Below are 6,702 nucleotides of genomic sequence, written 5' to 3'. Positions count from 1 at the left end.
CCTTTGGCCTCAGTCTCCTGAGTATTAGGATGACTGATGTATGCCACCATGCTCAGCTGATTTGCTTCTTATGAAATTTTTTTTAGGAAAAACAAAATGGAACTTGGCTTACAACTTAATGACAATCATAAATTGAAACTAATTACTACCTGTACAGAGTTGGAAAATAAAATGAATAGAAAAGTTAGACTGTGGAGGTTAAGTTGAAGGAGTACCCAGAAAGAACCTTAGTAGCACTGGATACAAGAGACATGGTTTATCTGAGTACTTAATCTTTAATTTTTCCAGTGTGTGTTCTAGTGTAGAAAAATACTGGAAGTCAGATTAAATTTACAGTTCATTGGTAGATATTTTCATTTTTGTGCATGTAATGGGTGCAGTGAGATTTTAACCCTTTCAAGTGTATTTCTGAGTTCTGAAAACAGGAATATTACTGGTTCCCTACTTCCCAAATAATAATCAGGATGCATTGACCATGGGACAAAAACATTTCCTGGCCAAAAAGTTTCTGGATCTGATTTAACTGGATTTACTAAAGTCCTACTTGAATAAAGCCTTGTTCCAAGGCTATTTTTAATCTCTTTTAGTTTTAAACACCTAGGTAACCTCAGTGCAATTATTGACATTACATGCTAGTTTTATAGCATTATTATTTGTGAATATGATAGATAGTATTTGAAAACTATTTTATACATAAATATATCTTGATTGGAAACTTGGAGAGTTTATTGTTCACGTAAAATTTCAAAATTCATGAAGAAAGAGTGAAAAACAAATTTCAAGTAGAAAAATAACAATTATTACATTATAAATAATGAATTTCTTATACATAAAAGTGTCTATTTTGAAGTTAATATTTAGGAGTGATAGATCTTGGCTTTTTCCCTAGGACAACACCTATCATATCCCATTATAAATGTTTAGAAACTCTTACATATTATCTTCTGGAACATTCATTTTTCCAGACTTCTTTAGTTTTCAAACACTCTTACCCAGTATGAAAAGCAATGGCATTTTAGAATGAATGTATTCCTATCTTCCATTTTGCATCCACCTGCAGGCTTTCAACTCAAAGAGCCCCAGGGGGCCCAGACAAACAGTATTTGCTTGAATGGAGAGAAAGAATGACTGACACAGAAGAGGGCTTCAAAAACTAGCCCTTGGGTCACACAGCTGATCTCAGGATGCTCTCAATAGGCACTATTCACAGCCATCTTTAAAAATCATATTGCTTGAGTGAACGCAAAGAAACGAAGGCATGCACGTTAGTCCAAACGGATCTTTGGTATCTTTGTTAACTGAAGGTTGACTCCAGGAGGACCAGGAATGTACTTGCTTAGAGATCAACATGTAGCTTCTGAATTTTAGTCCAATTAGGTCAATGTAGCCTATACATGGTATTCCTCTATAGGCCTGGGCTGGTGACTCATTTTGCTGTTGCTAACAGCATTGGTTTTTAAGGGTTGACAAGCGCCATTAGAAACTACATCTAGTGCTAGAGTCAGGGTGCCTGATTAAAACCGTGTGCAGGATCTTTACTGTTCCTTGAAACACTGAGCTCATTATTAAATGTCTGTGTCCCAAACTGGACCTGTTGAAAGGATCTTAAGCAATCCCATTTCCTTTTAACCACTCCCCAAGCTGACAAAACTTTTCTATAAAAATATTTGGTCCACTTTCTTTGTCATTTCTGAATTTAATTTGTTATGGATTTTTGCGCCTAGATCTCACTTTTGGAACACAATTACAGAATTTAAGTCTTGAGTTGGGAGTTGTGTGTGTGTGTCTGGTGGGAGGTGGGTAAATCATCTAAGATGATTGATGGGTAAAAGTTTTGTGTTTGCATGCCTATGAAGATAAGAGAGAATGACCTTGGAATTCTCCAAACCTTTTCCATCACAGCAATAAAGCACATGCACAGAGACCTGGATGTAGCTGAGTGGACCTGGGAGACAAAGTAGGGATTCAGAAGCTGGATGTCCAAAAGGCTGCCTGCTGACAATGACCACAGCTCTTATGGATACCTGGAATTCACAATGAATTTTACGCTTCTGGAGAAACATAAAAAACAAAACAAAACCCCCCTATTTTTAGTGGATCTGGAAGTGAAATGTTAGTGTTGACTGGAAAAGGTATCTCAGGCTTTGATGTTTAAATAATAAGAAACTGCATTTGTAGGAGCTAAATCTTGTCCTTTAAAACTTCTGAAATTAGATTGCAGGACATTTGGATATCAAAGCTGAGAAGTTCAGTAAACGGAGGTTGGCACAAGAAGCTTGGATAGTAATGTTTTACTGTCACACTCAGTGTCTGACTTTGAGTTAGTCATTTAACCATTTTTTCAGGCCGTAGTATTTTCTTTGGAGATTAAAGAATTACCTCTTCAGTTTCTTCTAGCTCTGTAGTTCAGGCTATTTTATTTTCTTGAGTTCTTTTGTCTACTACAATTGTGATGGGACAATACAGAACAAACCAGTGGTAAAGAAGGATGCTATTAGCTCCTACTTCCCCCACCCCACTGAAGCTTCCCTCAAACCTCACAGTTCCCAGGGTTACTGATGATGCTCTCTGTTTTCTCCTCAGGGCAATGTCCAGGTGATGTTATTCACATAGGCGAACAACAGCATATTTCACTTGGTTGAAAATTGTTTTTTCTAAAGAGGTCATTAGATGAGTAAAACAAAACATAGAGATTTAAACTAATAGGTAGATTTTCCTCAGCTTACGGACATTCTTCCCTATCCCAGATCTGTGCCCTCCTCCAGTCCTGGTAGGATGTGTCACCCTCTGCCATCTGAGCTCTCAGCCCAGCCTGGGTCTCTGGGGTCCTTCCCCCCACCCCCAGACCTGTGGTCCTGAGCTCCCATTCCTCAGACTTCTCTGTGCCCTGATATCACTATCTGAGCTCTGTGTGCCCCAGATCTGTGAGCTCCCACCCTAATCTATTAGCCAAACTGTATACCTAGCAGCCTCCATCCCACCCTGCTGATCCAGGACCCTGTAGAGTCAATCTTAGAATCCCAACTCAAAAGTTGCACCTACCTCTAGCTGAACTGAGACCACTTCTGTCACCCCATTTGCACATCAACATAAAGCAGCCCCCATACTGAACAGCAAGCACTACTCAGCTGGGTCATAACCTGGCAAGCTGGGAAAACAGCAAACAAAGACACAAAGAAATGAATAGGTAGATTTTCATTTTGTTTTAACAGAAACAATCTCTCTTATTTTGCATTTTGGTTATGTTTCCTAAAAAATAAAGCAAAGTGGGCCTGGGAAGAGGACTTAGTTGGTGAAGTGTTTGCTGTGTGAGCATGAGGACCTGTGTTTGATTCCTAGCACCCAATACAGAAAGGCTAACATAGTGGTGTAAGCCTGCAATCCCAGTACAGAGGAGGCAGAGTCAGGAGGATCCCTAGGCCTTTCTGGGTATCAGTCTAGCCAAATCAGTGAGCTCTAGGTTCAGTGAGAGACTCTGTCTCCCAAAATAAGGTGGAGGGCAATTGAGAAAGACACATCTGACCTCCACATGTACATACACACACACACACACACACACACACACACATGAACATGAATACACTACACGCACATGCAATGATACAAAAGATGTCTGGTCTCCAGTTACACCTCTAAAGGGCTTAGAAGACACCACTTCTCCCTGGATGACAGTAAAAAAAAATTGACAAATTAAAAAATCAATTATTTTAGAGATGTAAGAAAAAAGGACTCAGAGAGGAACACTGTCTCCAAAATTGGAGTGACAGGCAGATACCAGAACAGAAACCTCCCTTGGAATCTGTGCAAGGGAAACTGAGTTGTAGCTAAACAGTTGTTGGAGGCTAGTGGGGACAAGTGTAAAGTCAAAACCTTCAGGGATTCACTCGGCAGGGCCCATAGGAACTTGCCCTGCTTGTAGTGAATGTCAATGAAAAATAAATGTATGCTTCTGCAAGGGAGGTAGGAGAAAGGGATTGCTTTAGAATATGCTAGAACAAGCTGTTGTTATACCAAATTTGCCCTCAGGAGAAACTGTTTAACCAGAGTCTAACCTGCTGGGGTCTATTAGAACCTCACTGAACTGGGGTAAGGGGGGATTACATCCAACTCCAGCTAGATCTAGCATTCCATGTGGGAGAAGGGAAATACCTGACTCCAATCATACCTTAATATTGTGGTTTCAAAATTATGCAGATACCATATCATTACACGCATCACAGCACTATGTAATCATTTAAAAATTCTTATATTATAGAATTTCTCTGCACGCCATCTCTCAATCTTATTTTCCATATTCTAGAGCCAACCACTTGTAATGATATGTTATGTGTAACTCAGCCATGTTTAACTAATACACACACATATTCCTAAGATTGTACACATAAATTTTAGGACACATAAACAGACTCATGTTGGGCTATGCACTAGTCAGAGTTCAGTATGTATTACATTGAAAGTCACAGCCATCATGTTTTCAGTGACCCTCGTATGTGAAACTGAGGCTTAGTGATACCTTCAAGGATGGCTCTTTCAGGAAGCCGAGCTTGCCAAGAATTGATAAATCTTCATACCCTATTTTCTAAAGACTTACCAAAAGGTCACAGTCAATTATGTAGATTAAAAAGTATATGTTGTGATTATAATCATAAGCAGTTCCTGGACCTAGATTCACCAATGACTTCAGAGCATGTTGTAAAATTTATAACATAATTTGTATTCACTTTAACTTATTTTTCTAAAAGTCTCTGATGTCTCAAGTTGAGATTTTATGCCAAGTCAGGGTGAGGGACTTTTGTACTTTTGGAACAAACATATCATAAATACCAATGTGCTCTGTCCTGCTACACATCTGGATTGGTTAGCTCCATCCCTTACTCCCACAACACCCTTGGTACATCTTTATCATAATGAGATTCCTGCTGTAAAACATAGCGCAGAAGAGCAAGGGTTTTCATCTGCTTTGATCTCCACCCACAAGTGTCTGGTGCATTGTCAATGTTCAGTAAGTACTTGTTCAAAGATGTTTTACTGAGTACCTTGTTATCTTGTAAGCTCTTTGGGTGTATAGATCATAACATATTAATCATTATAGTTCTATAATTAGAATAAGAATATGATTTGAGCAATGGAGGATGGTGCCAGTGCAGGAGGAGGGCCTGGAGGACCTGGGGCCCAGACTTGGAGGCCACAGCAGCTTCCACCGAGGACTTTGTATCAGTCTCCCAGCTGCAGTGGGGCTGTGGAGCTCCTGGAGGCAAAGCTGAACACAAGGAGTGAATCCCAGTCACCAAGCAAGGCTGTTTGGTCAAGGACATGAAGATCAGGTCCCTGGAGGGATCTACTTGTTCTTCCTGCTCATTTAAGGAATCTGAGATTATTGACTTTTTCCTGGGAGCACCCCTTAAAGATGAGGTTTCAAAGATTACACCAATGCAGAAGCAATCTCTGGCTGAGAAGCAGACCAGATTCAAGGCTTTTGTCACCATTGGGGACTACAATGGTCATGTTGCTATGGGTGTTAAGTGCTCCAAGGAGGTAACTGTATGGAAGTGAAGCAGAGGAGATCATTGACCAGCCAACTCCACGGGGGTTGGGGGGGGCGTTTATTTGAGAGCACACAGCTGGGCTGCCTCTTGGGGAGTAAGGAAACAGGGGTGGGGGGAATCAGACATCTTTTGTAGGTAGTTAGGTGGCTGGGTAACTTTCCATGATGTAGGCTGGGCAGTTTACCTCAGGATTGGTTGGACTCCCAACAAGCAGAGGGACTTGCCCAGGGGTAAGTTCGAACACTGGTTTAGAATGTTGGGTGCTGCACCACCATTTTAGGAGCCTGCCAGGAACCTAACAGTAGCCACTGCCATTTGAGGGGCCATCACCTTGGCCAAGCTTTCCCTTGTCCCTGTGTGGAGAGGCTACTGGGGAAACAAGGCAAACCTCACACCATCTCATGCAAGGTAATAGACCGCTATGGCTCTGGACTGGTGTACATTATCCCTGCTCCGAGAGGCAATGGCATCATCTCTGCTCCCGTGCCCAAGAAGCTTCTGATGGCTGGTACTGATGACTGCTACATATTAGTCAGAAGTTGCACTGCCATCCCAGGCAGCTTCCCCAAGGCCACCTTTGATGCCATCTTCAACACCTATAGCTGCCTGATACCTGGAAATAGACTATCTTCAGCAAGACTCCCTATCAGGAATTCACTGACCATCTTGTGAAAACTCACACCAGAGTCTTGGTGCACAGGATCCAGGTTCCAGCTGTGACCAGTACATAGGTTTTTATATGAGAAAAAAAAATAAAGTGAATTAAATCTGTTAATAAATAGTATGATTTAGGGCCAGGCATGGTGGCACATGCCTTTAATCCCAGCACTCGGGAGGCAGAGGCAGACAGATCTCTGTGAGTTCGAGGCCAGCCTGGTCTACATAGTGAGTTCCAGGATAGCTGGGGCTACAGAGAGGACCCCCACCCTCAAAAAAAGTATGATTTGGTATTCAGAAATATTTGTTGAACATTATATTTTAAAAATATGAATAGCGAATAAATGAATAAAAGAATAAAATATGTGTATGTGCCTAGCACCAAACAGACATCATTGTTAATCAAGCAAATTTTCTAGGCTCAATTATAAGTCTAAACTGTGCTGATTTACTTTTAAAGATCAACTCTGACTTTTTCCCTTAGCTACAATGGCCTACT

General features: G+C 41.0%; 1 pseudogene; it reads left to right on the top strand.

The window, feature by feature from the left end:
* The first annotated feature begins 5,125 nt into the window (after positions 1-5,125).
* Positions 5,126-6,277, top strand: LOC103738738 (annotated as a pseudogene).
* Positions 6,278-6,702: the final 425 nt, after the last annotated feature.

The sequence above is a fragment of the Nannospalax galili genome, unplaced genomic scaffold, assembly GCF_000622305.1.
Source record: "Nannospalax galili isolate Female #2095 unplaced genomic scaffold, S.galili_v1.0 scaffold518, whole genome shotgun sequence".
Taxonomy (NCBI): domain Eukaryota; kingdom Metazoa; phylum Chordata; class Mammalia; order Rodentia; family Spalacidae; genus Nannospalax; species Nannospalax galili.
Note: the sequence above shows the minus strand (reverse complement) of the source record. Positions and strands in the feature narration are given on the sequence as shown.